The sequence below is a fragment of the Eleutherodactylus coqui genome, unplaced genomic scaffold (assembly GCF_035609145.1).
Source record: "Eleutherodactylus coqui strain aEleCoq1 unplaced genomic scaffold, aEleCoq1.hap1 HAP1_SCAFFOLD_30, whole genome shotgun sequence".
Taxonomy (NCBI): domain Eukaryota; kingdom Metazoa; phylum Chordata; class Amphibia; order Anura; family Eleutherodactylidae; genus Eleutherodactylus; species Eleutherodactylus coqui.
Window position 1 is genome coordinate 1583147 of NW_027102247.1, and position 19756 is coordinate 1602902.

The window sequence follows — 19756 nt, forward strand, 5'->3', positions numbered from 1 at the left end:
CCGGAGCAGGAAGATCGCTGTTCAGAAGACCGGAGCACAAAACACCGTTGGTGACAGGACCTGAGCAGGAAGATTGCCCCCGGTGGAGATCGGAGGTACTGCAGTTCAAGAAGAGCCTGAAGAGATGGAAGCGCTGATGGAGAGGATCCGGGCAGCGGCAGCTGAGCGAGGAATCGGGTGGCTCGAAAGACTGGCAAGTGAGGGAGAGGGGGGAGCGGCGGCAGTTCCAGAGAGGGAGAGGAGGCCGCGTCGGGCGCGTGCGCCGGAGAGGCTTAGCCCCGAGCACGCGCCTGTGCGCCGGCGCCGCACAGGGAGCCCATCTGTGGAACCTCCAGCCGGGCCAGCCCCCGCAGCGGCAGGGGGGGGGGCCAGGGCTGGGAGGAATCCTAATCGGCGGCATGGCACTGCGTGCAGCGCAGGTACCCGGGCTGCGAGGGGGCCGGGACCTGCGACTGCACAGTCGGCTCCAGGAGCAGTTAGAGGGGGGGGGCACTCCAGCGGTGAGGGTAGCAGAGAGGAGCGCCCTTGTCCCAGTTCGGCGAGAGGATCCGTGTCAGGACAGAGCAGAGGGTCCAGAGCTGCTGGAGGGGAGCAGTGTGGACCCAGCGGGAGGGTTAGCCGGGGGACCAGGGGAGGGGAGCTGGAGCAGGTGTTTGGCGGAAGAAGGGGACAGCAGCAGGCTGGTCCGGAGGATTTTATTAATGCCGGTTTTTTGAGTTCCAGCGGGGCGGCTGCGCGCGCAGCGGAGAGGCGGCAGTCGGCGGAGGAATCAGACGGATCGGGCGGGACATGGACGGATCCCAGGATGAGACGCCAGGAAGACGGAGCGGCGGCTGGTGGGCCCACAGCACCTGCGCAGCCCGGTGAGTCTACCACACAAAACACTGTAAATGTTATTGCTAGATCTGTGCCTGTAGGGGGGGGTATAGGTAGTGGTGCGGTCAGTTTTGCTGGTGCGCATGGGGGGGATAACGATTTGAGGGCACTTATGGGTTGTATGTGGGAATTCCTGCGGAGGCAGGAAATGGGGTCGGTCGGTTTGCCTGGAACGGCGTTTAACACGCCGGGTAGTGTGTCGTCTGGCGGGGAGGGCTTCCCCGCTGGGGCGACTGGGGGAGTCCAGGCAGGGGGAACGGGAGGGCCGGACGTGGGGCCATCGCCGGTGGCTGCATGGAGTACTTCAATGGCAACCCCTTCCAGTAGGGTAAGTACTCTAGGGGTCAGCTCGGGGGGGGCAGATGAAACGGCGTCAGGGGTGACGGTTGCCGTACAAACGGAAAGGGACGGGGAAGCAGTGCGGTTGGACGATAGGGCAAAAGGGGAGGTATACGTGTGTTTCGAGGGCCCGTTGGGAGCACATCTTAAGAAGGAAACGAGGGAGAAGATATGGCGGGACGAATTTGTAGAGATATTCTCCCTCTTGCCTTTGGAGAAATTTAATTTGGACAAAGGCAAAAGGACCGAATACAAGAAGGAGGAGGAAGAAAAACGCAGATGGCGTTTAATTCCTCAAACATTTAATAATTGGTTGCAGGCGTTCGCTATATTGGCCAGCGTAATTGGGGAGAAGGCGCCGGAGAACTGTTCCGGCCTCTTCTGTTATCTAGATTCGATAGGCGAGGCGTATCGGGTTTACGGGGGTCAAACCTGGTTAAGGTACGACGAACAGTTTAGGCAACGTAAGGCGGTGAGGCCGTCAATCCGTTGGGACCAAAAAGATATTGGTCTGTGGCTTCAGGTCATGGCACCTAGTCGATTTGGGCAGCCTTTTCACGGGGGAGCCGGGCCATCAGGCCTGGCTTCAACCTCACAGGGGGGAAACCAGGGGGGTCAGTCAGGGGGTAATAGAGTCGGTTTGTGTTGGCAATTTAATGAGGGCCAATGCAAATTCGGAGCAGGCTGCAGATTTAAGCATGTCTGCTCACACTGCAATGGCGGGTCACAAGGAGCATCAAAATGCTTTAAGAAAGGAAAAGGAAAGGCCGCAGGAGGGGGTGGAAAAAGGGAGGACGCCGGTGAGGCTGGAAGAGATGGTCAGGTTTCTAAATAGGTATCCTGACAGGGAAAAGGCGAAATTGTTGGAAGAAGGTTTTCGGGGGGGGTTTCACATCCCTCCCCCAAAACATGAGATTCCGTTATCAACAAAAAACCTACTCTCGGCCATGAGGAATCCGGAAGTGGTTTCGGAGAAACTGGCAAAAGAAATTAGCTTAGGGCGGATGGCAGGCCCCTTTCAGGAGCCTCCCCTCCGGAACTTCGTAGTGTCTCCCCTGGGAGTAGTACCTAAGAGGGAACCGAATAAGTTTCGGTTAATACACCATCTTTCTTATCCGAAAGGGGCATCAGTGAACGATGGTATAGACCCTGAGCTCTGTTCGCATCAAAAGATGTATAAACCACCGGCACTAAAATGGGTAAGAAGGTATGGGAGGGGGGCGCTGTTAGCGAAAGCCGACATTGAGTCGGCGTTCCGCCTTTTGCCGGTTTCTCCAGATAGTATTCGCTTACTTGGTTGTTTTTGGGGAGGTAAGTATTTCGCCGATCGGTGTCTGCCCATGGGATGTTCAATCTCATGTGCATACTTCGAAGCCTTCAGCACTTTCTTGGAATGGGTAGTGAAAGACACTGCAAAGCAGCAGTCAGTAATTCACTACCTTGACGATTTTTTGTGTATTGGCCCAGCGGAATCGCCGATGTGTGCGACTCTGCTGGGAACGTTACAGTGGGTGGCGGATCGGTTCGGGGTGCCTTTGGCTCCCGACAAGACAGAGGGCCCTGCAACTTCTCTTCAGTTTTTGGGCATCTGGATTGATACGGAGGCGATGGTATGTCAATTACCGGAAGATAAGTTGCGGGATTTAAAATGCGAGGTAGAAAAGACACGGAAAGTCAAGAAAGTCACGCTGAAGGGGCTTCAGTCATTATTGGGCAAGTTGAATTTCGCTTGCAGAATAATGCCTATGGGGCGAATATTTTGTCGAAGAATGGCATCGGCCACGGCGGGAATTCGAGCCCCGCATCACTACATCAGAGTGGGGAGGAGTTTAAAAGGGGACCTAGCAGTCTGGGCTTCCTTTTTAAACAAATACAATGGGAGGTCCATGATAATCTCGGAAGTGAGTGAGAATGTGGACTACGAGTTGTTTACAGACGCGGCAGGGAGTGCGGGATTTGGGGCATTTTGCCAGGGGCAATGGTGTGTTGGGGAATGGCCAGTCAGATGGCGGGAGGAAGGTTTGACGAAGAATCTGGTATTGTTGGAACTGTTTCCAATAGTGGTGGCCGTGGCGCTTTGGGGCGATCGCCTTCAGAACAAGAAGGTGAGGTTCCATTGTGACAATATGGGGGTGGTGCAGGTGATCAATGCTTTGACCGCCTCATCACCCCCGGTGGTGAATTTGTTGCGCCACCTGGTATTGGAAACATTGAAGATGAATATTTGGATAGTGGCGGTGCACGTGCCGGGGATTGAGAATTCAATCGCGGATGCTCTTTCTCGGTTTCAGTGGGAGCGATTCAGGACCCTGGCCCCTCAGGCGGAGGACCGAGGGAGGACGTGCCCGTCTCATCTTTGGAGTGTGGTAAGAGAGCAGTGGGGCATCTAATCGAGAGGTCACTGGCTCAGGGTACTAGAGCTGCGTATATAGCAGCGTGGCAGGAGTGGGAAGGCTGGGTAGGTCAGCTTGGGATAGGAGAGGCGGAGGAAGATAGAGTGGGGGCGCTGTTAAGTTGGTTGGGTAAGGCAGAGCAGGATAATGTTTCGGTGTCACGAGCGAACAGGTTCATGGCAGGGGTAGCATTTGGGTGTAAGTTAAGGGGGGTGGGGGATATAACGAAGAATTTCCTAGTGAGACAAGCGTTGAAGGGTTTTAGAAAAGGTAAAGGCAGTGTGGACTTACGTAGACCAGTTTCGTTTGAGTTGTTAGAAAAGTTAGGGGGGGTACTGGAAGGCCTCTGCGATACGTTGTTCGAAAGATCGTTATTCAGGTTAGCGTTTTCACTGGCATTTTTTGGGGGCATTTAGGGTGGGGGAGTTGGTGTCCCCTAGTAAATCAGTTGGGGGAGGTTTACAGGGGGGGGGATGTTAGAAAAGTTGATGACCATTTAGAGTTGGTCATACGCCGATCAAAAACAGATCAGGCTGGGCGGGGACATTTGATTAGATTGGGTAGGGTTCATGGGTCAATAATGTGCCCCGTGTCGGCATGGGTTAGCTATACTGAGGTAGCGGGTAAGAGATTAGGCCCTTTATTGCAGCATGAGGGGGGCCAGTTTTTGTCACGCTTCCAGTTTACAGCGATCTTTGGGAAGGCGCTGAGGGAGCTCGGTTTAGATGAGTCGCAATTTGGGACACACTCGTTTAGGGTGGGGGCGGCTACAGAGGCACAGGTGCAAGGTTTGTCGGGCGAGTCGATTAGAAAAATCGGTAGGTGGCAATCTGGGAGATATAAATTGTATGTTCGTCCCCAGTTGCTGTAACAGTGTTAGGGGGGTAGGGGGTATAATGATAATCAAGGGGTGTTGGTCAATTTTGTTTTCTCCTTTTTGTTTCAGGTCCACAATCGGCGCTTGTGTGGATTATGGGCCACTCATATGTTTATTGGGGGGCGGAGAGGGCTAGTGTGAGGCAGGACGGGAGACAGTTGAGGTTTCCTAGGTCAGAGGCGGTCCTGAGATGGATGGGAGTTAGAGGGATGTCGTGGTGCAAAGTGTTGGAGGAGTTTGAGAGGATGGTGGGTTTAGACAGGGCCCCGGACATAGTTGTTATACATGCAGGGGGGAATGATTTGGGGAAAAGGCCCTTCAGGGATCTATCGAGGGATATCAGGTATGATATCCTGAGATTGTTAGCGGCGCATAAGAAGATGGTGGTGGTCTGGTCAGAGATCGTGCCTAGGCAGGTATGGAAGTTTGTGCGGACTGCAAGAGGATTAGACAAAGCGAGAATAAAGCTTAATAGGGAAGTATCTCGCTTTGTGGGAAGGAATAGGGGGGGTCGCGGTGCGACACATAGACCTAGAGTCTGGCAGGGGGAATTATTGGAGACAAGATGGGGTGCATTTAAATGAGATAGGTTTGGACTTGTGGTTAGAGGCAGTTCAGGAGGGAGTGGAGCGCGCCTTGTTGTTGTGGAGGGCGGCGCAGGCTTGAGGTTTCAAGCCATGCTGGCTGTGGCGGTTAGGGAGGGGTCCTTGGAGTCAATATAAGAGGGGGTAAGGGGGGAGGCAGGGGTTAGTAGAGTTACCTCCTCCCCCCTCTGGTTAGTTTTAAATTGTAGGTGGGTCTGTCGCCTCTTGTTTGGCAGGGGGTTACCTGCTAAAGTTGTGGTTGTTAATAGCCGGGGTATGGCTAGATAGCCTCGGGGTCGGGAGGTTGGTGACTCGAGGTAAATGGCGAGTCTCCTGAGTCAGGTGATTGGAGACGGGAGGCGTAGTTTGGAAGATAGGGTTTCCCGAGTCAGGATTTTTAGGAGACGGGAGACAGTTACACCTATCTTCCTTGTTTTTTGGGTGAGGCGACAGATAATTTTGTGGGGAACTCCAAGGATCTCTCCATAGTAGTTAGGATAAGGGTTAAAAAAGTGTTATTCAGGATTTATTGTTGTATGTTATAATAAAATTGGCTGCTGTGGCCAAATTTAATCCAAAAAGAAGTTGTCGGTGTTTATTTTAGATAAGCTAGGTTAAAAGGGGTAATGGGGGGGTAAGTGGTCACAGCGACGACTCCGTTGTACCTAGTCATGCCCCAAAGTTACTGTAAGATTCTATTGCTTTACTGGTTTTTGCTTTTTTTGGTGTTTTTATCTTTCATCCCAGTGCTACAAAGACCGAGGACAGAAAGCTCTGGCACTGAAATACTGTGATGAGGCTTCAGCCATGCCACTGGTTACTAAAGAGGTGAGGACTGTCAGTAGTAACGTGGTAACACAATTCAACTGTTATTTCAGCCATTGATTTACTGACCTACTCCACTGCTTACTGTATTGATTCTCTAGAATAGAGCCTCCATAGCCGCCTGTTCCCCATCTTCTATTCTAGAAGCTAGAAGTGGTACAACGGGGTACTAGAGTCCCCTTGCCTGTCCTTATCTTATCTTTTATCCAAGCTACAAGGCGTACAACAGGGTACTAGAGCCTCCATTCCCATCTGTATAACCTCTTGTATCCAAGCTAGAAGTGGTACAACAGGATACCAGAGCCTCCTTGCCCACATGTTTGAATTCTGAAGGCACCCATTGAAACAAATATGTTTGTGTGAAGCGGCCCTTACTGTACTTTTGTTAGCATGAATCAAGCACATTTGCAAGCGCAAAAAAACACGCAACCATGCTGCCATTTATTGAAATGGGCAATTAGTGTAATTAGAATAATACATGTTCTTCCCCTGCAGAAATGCACGAGAAAATAAGGGGGAATGCTTTTTTTTTGGACAAAATGCGCATGCAAAATACACTTATGTGAAGGAACTCGCTGCAATCAGCGGGTTCTACTGACGTGTATTTAGCATGTATATTTTTCATGCGTAATATGCTACGCAAATACATCTGTGTGAATCTGTCCGAAGAGCCCACGGTGGTATGCGTAAAACGCTGCGTCTCTGCGGTGAGAACACAATCGTGGACATGAGCCCTAAGGCTGGAGCTCTATGGAGTCTTTCGCCATGACATGGGTCATGTGACCAAAGATCGCTGTGCAGCCCTGTGAACTTGCATACTCAAATATATCAATGGGGTCGCGCAAGTTCCCACAACCTATAGAGTGCTAAAACCTCACCGAGGTTGGATTTTTGCAATATATTGGTCGCAGCTACTTGTGAGTTGTATCGCAACTACATTGTCTTCAGTAAGGCCAGCTGCACACGACCGCTTCACATTCCGAATGCGGGATACCACAGCGGAACCTGGCCGTTACCCCAGCGTTCCTGCAGAATCTGTAATGCAGATGACCGCGAGTGTGAAGGAAGTAGCAGTAGTATGTATCTTTCAATGCATGTGATTTGCTGCAGATCCTCCGTGTGGACGATGACTGCGGATTGAACAATAGGAAACCGGTGGTGTGAAGCCGGCCCGAGAGTGTGAGGTCGCAGGGCTATACAGCGATCTTGGTCACGTAGCACTAGTCTCATTGCATGACTACGACTCTGCCGTTCATGGGAGCTCAGTGCTTGACATGACAACTCCCTGCTGTTGGCGCGACCACCAGTCACCCTTAAAAGTAAACAGAAAGTTAAAAAATGGTAAAATGTAATCTTCGCTCATATTCGTGAGGGGAGATGCAATTACATACCTAAGGCCCCCGGATTTACCCTTGGACCTCACCTCAGCTTCTGCGCACGCGCCCGTCGTCAATGTTGGCCGATGCAAGAGCCGCAGATTGCCTGAGTAATTTAAGATATCCCTGCTCCTGGCTACCAAACATAGCCGAGAGCCTGGAGATTTCATGGTGGGCCGCAGTACGTGGTCCCCAGTCACGTGATTGCCATTAGCCAATGGATAACGGCGATCATGTAAAAGTAAGAGTTACAGCTTCACCTCCTGTCACGAATCCAATCCGTAAGGGAAGGTGAAAATATTTCCCTAAGGCCTCCGGCGATGTCCCCCGACGGGATCCTTATCCTCGGTTGGATAACGGCGATCATGTAAAAGTTAAGAAAAAGTTGAAGTTTAATCTCCCCTCTTTGATCGGTGAGAGGAGATGAAACTTCTTACCGGAGGCCTCCGTATTTGAACCTCGATGTGATCCTCCTCCGTGGACCTTCTCCGGCTTCTGCGCATGAACCTGCCTTAAAATGCCAGACACATGCGCAGCAGCTGGGGAGCCCGGTACATTTTTTAATCTCTGTGCTCCCGGCTAACAAAGGTCACCGAGAGCCTGGAGCTCAATTCTGCCGTTTTCTCTCCCTGCGATCATAAAAAAAGATGATGTGATACAGGCGAACATGGAGGCTCTAGTACCCTGTTGTCCCACCTCTAGCTTGGATACAAGATGTGATACAGGCGAGTATGGAGGCTCTAGTACTTTGTTCTACCGCCTCTAGCTTGGATACAAGATGTGATATGGGGGGCAATTGAGGCATACAGGTTCCATATGGTATTATGTGTCCACATTTGCTGTGACTGAGCCTCTAGATCATACAAACTTCTAGGCTGTGGGAGTTGCCATCCTAAATGCGCAGACCGGTGCCAGCGGCCGGCGAGTGACGTTTCTGTGCGGGGCTCCGCGAGCCCCGCACAGAAATAGAGCATGCCGCGGTTTGTTTTCCACGTGTGATTCTAGGCTCTATTCTAGAGAATCAATACAGTAAGCAGTGGAGTAGGTCAGTAAATCAATGGCTGAAATGAACAGTTGAATTGTGTTACCACGTTACTACTGATAGTCCTCACCTCTTTAGTAACCGGTGGCATGGCTGAAGCCTCATCACAGTATTTCAGTGCCAGAGCTTTCTGTCCTCGGTCTTTGTAGCACTGGGATGAAAGATAAAAAACACCAAAAAAAGCAAAAACCAGTAAAGCAATAGAATCTTACAGTAACTTTGGGGCATTACAGCAGCACACAATGTCCCTGCAGGTTGGATTACAGATGAGTGCTGCTGTATGGTGCCTTCATACCTCTAGGGCAGGATACCTACCTGATATGTATTGTCATGGGGCGCACCAAGATCTTGTCTCAGGCTTTGCTTGCAGTCCTACCATATCGCACTAAATGCAGAAGTGCAGTCAATGCAGCTTTTTACCTAAAATAGTAAAAATTGGTCAAAGCCTCATGCAGTGTATTACCTGACCCTGGAATAACATCAATGGCAATTATAAGAATAATGCTGATAATAATACAAATTCTGTATGTCTGTTTTCAGCCTTACAAAACCATAACTATAGAAGTTTAAATTTATACGTAAAGCTAGATATTTTTAGAAATATCTATATTGATATATAACTATCTATTTTTATAGCTAGATATATATCTATGCAGTAAGATGCATTAGATCGATGGTGACACGCGCACCCGAAACAAGGACCACAGGTTGTAAGCAGCCATTTTTCCGTCAGTCTCCACTGGAGTCTCTCCCAGGCCCAAACTGAACCTACCTACCTGAATTGTAAGTACCTACCTTCTTGTTCTCTATGAAAGAACTGAGCGTACCTTTTAAAAAAATGGCGGCAGCAGCAGCAACCAATCACATTTTGTATAGTTTATGTATAGCTACCTGCCATGCTGTCCATTGGTTTCTACAGTAACATTGCAGCGCCCTCTGTTGGTTTTACAGAAACGTTCTGCACCACCTATTGGATTTACCCAAACTTACAGCACCATAGAGATTAGCGGGTCACCTCCCAGTTCTCCATCTTTTTGCCCTATTTTTCTCTAGGGTGGTTTCAAACCGGCGGGTAAAATCGCGCCATTTTTAACCGATGCGTTGGTTATTGAAAAAAAAGCAGATTTCGCAGCCAATGATTCCCAACGGTTCCCTTCCCTTCAGCAAGGTTTTCACTGATGTGATGTTGAGAGAGAAAATCACAGCCTGCTGTGTCCTTCTGCGCAGTGCGTTTTTTAAAATCTCCCATGTAATCCTATGGAGGCTGCGTTTTATCGCATCACAAGGCGAAAAATATGCGCTGCATGTTAACATTGGAAAGTCCTACCGACTTGCGCGTTAAACAAAAACATGCGGTTTTTAATGTGCGCGGCAGCGATGCGATTTAATCCTCTAAAAAAAAAGCATCGCTGGTGATTGTCACGGCCGTATATTGGGACAAAACTAAGCCTAAGATTTCTGTGGTTTCGTTTTCACCAGCAGTATTCTCTCCCGTTAATACTTGACCGAGAAAATATAGGACCTCCCCTATGAATACTATGTGCGTAAAAGATCAGGCGGCCGCCATATTCCCACCATTTATTTTGTTTCTTACAGTTGCTCCTACAGCGGTGTGTGTTTGTATATGTATGTATGTGTATATATTTTACACACATACACACATCGCAATGCATTGTTCTTACAAGGCGCACTGCACTGGCAGACACACTCGCATATTTGCCATGCGAGATATTGGTTTGAGTTTCTCGGGCTGATATAGTGCTCACTTGTGTAAAATCAGCCACAGAGAATGAATTTAACATCACCAAAGACATAAAGCTATACATTGCCCTCTATTGTCAGCATGCTGTTATCCTGACCCCCAAGTGTCAATGCATAATGCATCCCAAGTGGCAGCTTGCCCACCCATATCACGTCTTGTAGCCAAGCTAGAGGCGATACAACAGGGTCTGTTTCACATTTTGTATCCAAGCTAGAGGTAGTACAACTTTAACTTTTTTCCTTCTGCTTTGCTCAGATTCATTCAAATACTGTGGGTCAAAATACGCAGCACAGCCCTAGAGGAATTCGTTAAGGGGTCTAGTTTTTTTAAACAGGGTCATTTGTGGGGGTTCTCCAACAGCACCTAGCGGACATGGCGCGGCCCCAACTGCACCGCTCTGCGCCATCTGCGTGCAGCGCGGGGACTTCTTACAGATGCGACACTATTGTACCCTTTACATTCCACGGTCAGCATAGATTGCTGTCAGTCCCAACCAGCTCCCACTGTGAACCCTTTACATTCCACGGTCAGCATAGATTGCTGTCAGCCCAAGCCAGCTCCCACTGTGCTCCCTTTATATGCCGCGGTCAGCATAGATTGCTGTCAGCCCCAGCCAGCTCCCTCTGTAAACCTTTTACATGCCACGGTCAGCATAGATTGCTGTCAGCCCCAGCCAGCTCCCTCTGTGAACCCTTTACATGTCACGGTCAGCATAGATTGCTGTCAGCCCCAGCTAGCTCCCTCTGTAAACCCTTTACATGCCGTGGTCAGCATTTATTGCTTTCAATCCCAGCCAGCTCCCACTGTGAACCCTTTACATGTCGCGATCAGCGTAGATTGCTGTCAGTCCCAGCCAGCTCCCTCTGCGAACCCTTTACATGTCGCGATCAGCGTAGATTGCTGTCAGTCCCAGCCAGCTCCCTCTGTGCTCCCTTCACATGCCGCGGTCAGCATAGATGGCTGTCAGTCCCAGCCAGCTCCCTCTGTAAACCTTTTACATGCCCAGTCAGCATAGATTGCTGTCAGTCCCAGCCAGCTCCCTCTGCGAACCCTTTACATGCCACAGTCAGCATAGATTGCTGTCAGTCCCAGCCAGCTCCCTCTATAAACCCTTTACATGCCACGGTCAGCATAGATTGCTGTGAGCCCCAGCCAGCTCCCACTGTGCACTCCCCGCATGTAAACGCACCGTCAATACACTCCCCAGCATGTAACCACACCGTCACCACACTCCCCGCATGTAACCCCACCATCACCACACCGCCCTTATGTAACCGTACCGCCACCACACTCCCAGCATGTAACCCCACCGTCTCCACACTCCCTGCATGTAACCGTACCGTCACCACACTCCCTGCATGTAACCCCAGGTCGCCACATTTCCCTCATGAAAACCCACTAGTCATTTGAGGGGGTTCTTTATAGTTTTGGCCGCTCAATGGCTCTATAAGTGGGCAATGGGGCCTGAAATTTATTCAGTGGTACCCTGAAATCCAACGGGTATTCCTTTCATTGTAGGCCTAGCCATGGGTCCTGTAAGTCTATTAGGGCCACAATGGGTATGTTTCTGAACACGGGACAAACAGGGGTATCGATTTTGGGGTGAAAGCCTTCATTTATATGTGTGCTGTACAAAAAAAACTGTTTTTAAATTGACACAATAGCCCAAAAAATGAAAATCCTATTTTTTTCCTTTTGCTTTGCTTGAATTTATTCAAAAACTGTGGGGTCAAAATATGCAGTACATCCCTAGATAAATTCGTTAAGGGGTCTAGTTTTTAAAATGGGGTCATTTGTGGGGGTTCTATATGGTTTTGGGCGCTCAAGAACTCTACAAGTGGGCAATGGGGCCTAAAAGGACTTCAAGCAAAATCTATGTTCTGAAAGCCACCGATTACTCCTTTTATTTTGGGCCCCGTTGTGTATCCAGACATAAGATTAGGGCCACAATGGGTATGTCTCTGAACACGGGACAAACGGGTATCCATTTTTGGGTGCAAGTCTTCCTTCATATGTGTGCTGTACAAAAAAAGCTGTTTTTAAAATGACAGAATTGCCGAAAAAACGAAAATCACAATTTTTTCCTTTTGCTTGGTTTGAATTCATTCAAAAACTGTGGGGTCAAAATATGCAGTACACCCCTAGATAAATTCCTTAAGGGGTCTAGTTTTCAAAATGGGGTCATTTGTGGGGGGTTTCTATTGTTTTGGGCGCTCAAGAACTCTACATGTGTGCTATGGGGCCTAAAAGGACTTCAAGCAAAATTTCTGTTTTGAAAGACACTGACTACTCCTTTCATTTTGGGCCCCGTTGTGGACTCAGATATAACAATAGGGCCACAATGGGTATATTTCTGAACACGGGAGAAATAGGGGTATCCATTTTGGGGTGTAAATCCTGATTTTCATGTAAACTATAGGAAAAAAATATGTCTTTAAAATAACAGATTTGCAAAAATATGAAATTTTACTTTTTCTCCTCTAAATTGAATTAATTCCTGAAAAAAAACTGTGGGGTCAAAATACTCATGACACCCCTCAGTGAATACATTAAGGGGTGTAGTTTTTAAAATGAGGTCATTTGGGGGGGTATCTATTATTCTGACACTCATGAGCCTTTCCAATCTCGGCTTGGTATAGAAAAACAAAGTGTTCCTCAAAATGCTAAAAAGTAATGTTAAATTTGTACGTCTCCTAAATAGTTAAAAAAAAACGAAAGTTTTTCCAATGTGCGCCCAAAATAAAGTAAACGGGTGGAAATATAAATCTTAGCAAAAATTTCTATATTATGTTTGCACATATTTAAGATATTGCAGTTGGAAATGTGAAAAAATGACGATTTTTTTCAAAATTTTCCCAATTGTGGCGCTTTTAATAAATAAACACAATTTCTATCGGTCTATTTTTTCCGCCTAAATGAAGCACAACATGTGGCGAAAAAACAATGTCAGAATCGCTTGGATATGCAAAACCTTTCTGGTGTTTTTCCATGTTAAAGTGACATGTCAGATTTGGAAAATTTGGCCTGGTCATTAAGGCGCAAACAGGCTTGGTCACTAAGGGGTTAAATATGAGCCATACAGAAGTTATTCACTTACCTGCTCCGTTGCTGGCGTCCCCGTCTCCATGGCTCCGTCTAATTTCGCTGGCTTCTTTTGTGTGCATTTAAAGTCTGTTAAAAAGAAAGCATAGGTTAGTTTTTAAAAAGCACATTGCACTTACCTGCATCAGCGTTCTGCAGCTTCTTCTATTCTTCTTTTAAAGATGGCGCCGCTGGTCTTCTCCCACGGTGGACCGCGGGTCTTCTCCCATGGTGCACCGTGGATTTTCTTCTCCTTCCTTGCGTTCCATTGCCGATTCCAGCCTCCTGATTGGCTGGAATCGGCACACGTGACGGGGCGGAGCTACGATGACGACGCGGTGAGCAGCTCTCCGGCACGAGCGGCCCCATTCACCAGGCAGAAGACCGCACAGCGCAAGCGCGTCTAAAAAAGCAAGAAGCCAGCGAAATTAGACGGAGCCATGGAGACGGGGACGCCAGCAACGGAGCAGGTAAGTGAATAACTTCTGTATGGCTCATATTTAACCCCTTAGTGACCAAGCCTGTTTGCGCCTTAATGACCAGGCCAAATTTTCCAAATCTGACATGTGTCACTTTAACATGGAAAAACACCAGAAAGGTTTTGCATATCCAAGCGATTCTGACATTGTTTTTTCGCCACATGTTGTGCTTCATTTAGGCGGAAAAAATAGACCAATAGAAATTGTGTTTATTTATTAAAAGCGCCACAATTGGGAAAATTTTGAAAAAAATCGTCATTTTTTCACATTTCCAACTGCAATATCTTAAATATGTGCAAACATAATATAGAAATTTTTGCTAAGATTTATATTTCCACCCGTTTACTTTATTTTGGGCGCACATTGGAAAAACTTTCGTTTTTTTTTAACTATTTAGGAGACGTACAAATTTAACATTACTTTTTAGCATTTTGAGGAACACTTTGTTTTTCTATACCAAGCCGAGATTGGAAAGGCTCATGAGTGTCAGAATAATAGATACCCCCCCAAATGACCTCATTTTAAAAACTACACCCCTTAATGTATTCACTGAGGGGTGTCATGAGTATTTTGACCCCACAGTTTTTTTTCAGGAATTAATTCAATTTAGAGGAGAAAAAGTAAAATTTCATATTTTTGCAAATCTGTTATTTTAAAGACATATTTTTTTCCTATAGTTTACATGAAAATCATGATTTACACCCCAAAATGGATACCCCTATTTCTCCCGTGTTCAGAAATATACCCATTGTGGCCCTATTGTTATATCTGAGTCCACAACGGGGCCCAAAATGAAAGGAGTAGTCAGTGTCTTTCAAAACAGAAATTTTGCTTGAAGTCCTTTTAGGCCCCATAGCACACATGTAGAGTTCTTGAGCGCCCAAAACAATAGAAACCCCCCACAAATGACCCCATTTTGAAAACTAGACCCCTTAAGGAATTTATCTAGGGGTGTACTGCATATTTTGACCCCACAGTTTTTGAATGAATTCAAACCAAGCAAAAGGAAAAAATTGTGATTTTCGTTTTTTCGGCAATTCTGTCATTTTAAAAACAGCTTTTTTTGTACAGCACACATATGAAGGAAGACTTGCACCCAAAAATGGATACCCGTTTGTCCCGTGTTCAGAGACATACCCATTGTGGCCCTAATCTTATGTCTGGATACACAACGGGGCCCAAAATAAAAGGAGTAATCGGTGGCTTTCAGAACATAGATTTTGCTTGAAGTCCTTTTAGGCCCCATTGCCCACTTGTAGAGTTCTTGAGCGCCCAAAACCATATAGAACCCCCACAAATGACCCCATTTTAAAAACTAGACCCCTTAACGAATTTATCTAGGGATGTACTGCATATTTTGACAGTGGCGGCGCGGTTACGTGCAGGGAGTGTGGTGGCGGCGCGGTTACGTGCAGGGAGTGTAGTGGCGGCACGGTAACATGAGGGAATTGTGGTGGCGGTGCGGTTACGTGCGGGGAGTGTGGTGACGGTGCGGAGAGTGTGGAGGCGCAATGGTTACATGAGGAAGGTGTGGTGATGGTACAGTTACATGCTGGGAGTGTGGTGGCGGTACGGTTACATAAGGGCGGTGTGGTGATGGTGGGGTTACATGCGGGGAGTGTGGTGACGGTGTGGTTACATGCTGGGGAGTGTAGTGACGGTGTGTTTACATGCGGGGAGTGTGGAGGCGGCGCGGTTACATGCGGGGAGTGTGGAGGCGGTACAGCTGCACAAGGGGAGTGTGGTGGGGATGCTGATTTTCGCACCTGTGATGGAACCCCTAACAATAATTTGTGCCGTGCCATTTCCATAAATGTCATAGAAGGCAATGAAAATGAAGTGAACAGTTTAGCATACAGTAATGCCCCTTTCGCACGGGCCAAAAATCTCACTTACCCAAAGGAACCAGCTTATTCACACTCATGAGGCTCTATTAGACTACATAAATAGGTACGCAGCATGTTCTACTTTAGGGCTCATGCGATGTACTGCCGTGTGACACGTGGTGAATCAGTATATCAGTGAGTATATGGCCGCTCTCTGTGATTTTTTTTTTTTGTTGTCTGACTTTTATTGATCCATTCACATTAGCGTGTAAACACTGTGTGTAGATCCGAGCGAGGAAAAAATGGCAGCTTGCTCTATTTCTCCACATACCACGCAGTGTGAGCCCTATACTTTTGTATGGGCAGCGTATATACAGCACTGTCCATACGCAATACATATGCAACCCCCACGATGAAACAGAGCAGGGAATTAGAAGAAAAAAGACAGTCACACATCGCATGATCGTGTACATGAGATACGTAGTCATGCGCAGTACACTCGCTGCCATACGCAGTCGGCATCACATAGACCGTTAGTACACTACGGGACACCCGCATTGTTTTATGCATATAGTCGCTTATAAATTATATTGGAAAATTTTAATTTTTGATTATACAAGGTATTACTTTTATTTGCTGAGATTGAAATACCCTTCTAAGCCTTCAGTCACAGATGTAAAAGAATTTGGCGGAAATAACAGTGACAACGAACATAGTGGCGGACATAATAGGTAACGCCACCACCACAGCGGGGAAAATATCTATATTATACTATCACATACAGGACACGATCAATGCATGCAACCCGATACCAACAAAAGCAAAATGGTGGATCATGTGAGCGGGAACCGCATACAGCAGCTCCCGGTGACAGCTCCCTGCTCTCGGCTACTCATTCTAGTCGAGAGCAGGGAATTTTTAAATTTCCCGGGCCTCCCGGCTCTCTGTGCATGCGCGTGACGTGCGTGACGTGCCGGGGAGAAGACAGAAGGATCCGGACGCTGCGGAGGACCGGAGGTGAGTACTCTCAGCTCCCCTTACGGATCCGATCCGTAAGGGGAGCTGAAACTTTAATTGTTTTTAACTTTCCATTGAGTTTAACGCGATCGCGTGACCGGGGGTGGGGTCCCGCGGCCCGGGATGACAGCTCCATGCTGTCGGCTACCTCCGGTAACCGGCAGCATGGAGCTATCACGTCCTGAGCCTGCAGGGCTGTCATTCCTAGAGGATGCATAAAACTACGTCCTCTAGGAATAAAGCCCAGCCGGCCAGGACGTAGAATCCCGATGGGGCCGTCGTTAAGGGGTTAAAGAGCCGATTCCATGGGAAAAACGCATTTTCCGTCAGCTCTGTACAGGTAAGCGGAAACATTTGTCCATTTTCATCAACAAATATTTAATTGATTTTCTAAATTATTGATTTGACAAAGTACATAAAATGCAAATCACAATAATAAAGTATATAATAAAACAAAAGAACTGTTGTGATGAGTCTATGGATGAACCTCGCCTTGTTTCTCAGTGGTAACGCGTCTAAATCATATTCCACATTATTTGAAAGATGCAAAATTGGCCAATCGTTACATTTCGTATTATTCGGTTTGCATAATTTAATTCTTAACCCCTTAGTGACCAGCCCATAGTGTTTTTACGTCCTGCCCAAGTGGGCCTTAATCCCTGAGGACGTAAAAACATGTGTCTGGGTGGATGACAGTGATCATGTAAAGTTAAAAAAAAAAGTGTGAAAAAGTAAAAAAAAAGTTTAAAAAGTTTTTTAAAAGTTTAAAAAGGGGGGGGCGGAGCTACCTGATGCCGGAGTAAGTCGCTTCTGAGACGCGCTCCGGCGGCCGCGGCTTCTTTAAGGCTCCACAAGCTATCACAGCGGCACAGAGAGACGTCATGGGGCGCAAGAGAGCCCAGAACACCTCGGGGCGCACTCCGGAACGCAGTGCAGGCAGTTTGGAGCCGTTCCTGAGACCGCAAGCAGAGGCGGCCGGTGAGCGGGGAAAAATCAAGATGGCACCGACGGGAGGTCCGGCGCGACCTAGCAGCAGCGTGCAGAAGGAGAGAGCCGCTGAGACGGACGACTCGGACGATAGCGCAAGCTGCCAGTCCAGGGAGCCCAGATCCACAAACTGCTCACAGTCGCAGGGAGGATCGCAAAGCAGGTCAGATAAAATCCACCCTGACACGGCAACACCACAGGCCGAGCTACAGCACTCCCCACCAGGCACACAAACAGCAGCGGGGGAGGGGCGTCCCACAAAGGACACAGAAGAACTGGCAGTATCTCAAGAGCCCTGTAGCCCCCCCATGCTCCCCCTATTCATCACCCTCAGGGGCAAACACAAGGGGCCCACGCCAGCACCCTCCACCAGACTCACATTGCGAAGAGGAGCAATGGGATTGGCGCGCACACCTGCGTTCACTCCCCACCAAAAGAGATCTGGACGAATCTCTATATAAGCTCGAACAATCCCACAAAAGAGACATTACAGGTCTACAAAAAGACATCCTGCACGTAGGTCAACGCCTTGGGGAAGTGGAGGAAATACAGGAAAAGCTAATTGACACTGTCGACTCGCACAGAAAGGTCATCCAAGCACAGTCGGCCCAAATTTCGGAGTTGTTTCTTCACTTAGACGACCTTGAAAACCGCCATAGGCGGAACAATTTGCGCATAAGAGGCCTAGACGAAAGGGTCGAGCACAACCAACTTGCCACCTGGGCACAAAAATTCTTCAACGACTTACTGAAACGCCCACCAGAAGACCTCCTAGAGATCGACAGAATACACCGCACTCTGGGCCCGCGCTCCGCAGACCCCGCAAGGCCGCGAGATGTAGTGTGCAGAGTGCACTTCTTCCAGGAGAAAGAACAGATAATGAGAAGCGCTAGAGATGCTGGAAATCTACACTACAAGGGGTCCCCCATTCTCATCCTACAAGACCTTTCCCGCCGCACACTTCAACAAAGAAGAGCACTAAAACCACTACTGACGGCGCTGAGAGATAAGGACATTCTATATCAATGGGGCTACCCCTTCCAACTGCAGGCGCGCAAAGGGAACAAAAGAGCAACCTTTAGGTCCCTGGGGGATCTGCCCAATTTCCTGCACACATTCGAACTCCCGATGATTGACTTACCGGACTGGCCCAGACACGTAGGGGCGCTGGCTCCCGCTGTGGGCTCCCCATGGCAAAGAGCCAGCGACAAAACCAAACGCTGACAACCCAGACCCTCTCTTCTGAGATGCCGACCAACTGTCAAGAGACAAACGCAAGCCGACGTCCCCGCTTGCCCACCCGCTCCAGAGACCCGCTGAGACATCACTAACGCTCCTGAGAACGGAGCCACTAAGCTATAGCCTTAAAATGTTATTCTGTTTAACTGTTATATTTGTTCTAGCCGCGGCCGTAACGGGGCACAGCTCCGATGCCAGGTTTCGTTCGTTCCCCAGCAGAGGGTGCAGCCCGGGCGCTGCCACGTAAGGTGTTTTCCTTAAACTGCACTGAGGAAAGTTTAATGGGGCCTCACCCCATATATGTTATATTTCTCCTGTCTGTTTCTGTGTTGTTCTTTCACCCCCCCTTCCCACCTCTCCCACTTGTGCCTTACCCCCCCCCCCCACACCCTAAGATTGGTCACCTAGCATTCCAAAACACGCTCACTCAACTACTAGAGATATGGCCAACGTAACAGTCTGCACTTACAATGTTAAAGGCCTGAACACTCCGGGGAAAAGAAGCCAAGTTCTGTATCACTTACATAAGAAAAAAATAATGGTAGCCTTACTGCAAGAGACCCACTTTAAAGCAGACAACATTCCACGCTTTTCCTCTAAATTCTACACCACGTGGGTCCACAGCCCGCACCCCACAAAAAAGGCGAGGGGGGTCTCGGTGGCACTACACAAGTCCTTCCAACATGAGGTGATCGATCAAATGGTCGACCCACAGGGCCGTTACATTCAGGACCAGATCTCCTTCGGGCTGACAACTTTGAGAAAACTGGCTGACTTCGCCGATGGCTCTGACGTGATCCTAGGCGGCGACCTTAATCTAGTGATGGACCCAGGACTGGACTCGTCGGTTGGTAAGTCCCCCATCTCCCACGCAGCACGTCGCACATTCAAAAAAGAACTAAATAGGCTGAGGTTGGTGGACCTGTGGAGGATTTTGCACCCCGGGGTCAGGGACTATAGCTTCCATTCGGCGGTGCATAACAGCTACAGCCGAATAGACCACCTTTTTATATCCCACAGACTGTTGGACCATGGCCCCTCATGCTCCATAGG

The 19756-nt window shown here is 48.4% G+C and overlaps 1 long non-coding RNA gene across 2 annotated transcripts; it reads left to right on the forward strand.

Annotated features, from left to right (window-relative positions):
- Positions 1–662: 662 nt before the first annotated feature.
- On the forward strand, positions 663–19531 carry LOC136601079 (uncharacterized). Of its 2 annotated transcripts, none has more exons than XR_010789294.1 (3): positions 663–863; positions 3507–3581; positions 19434–19531. It is a non-coding gene; the product is annotated as an uncharacterized lncRNA (long non-coding RNA). The 2 variants fall into 2 exon arrangements; XR_010789293.1 differs by lacking the exon at positions 19434–19531 and adding an exon at positions 4555–4715.
- The last annotated feature ends 225 nt before the right edge of the window (positions 19532–19756 follow it).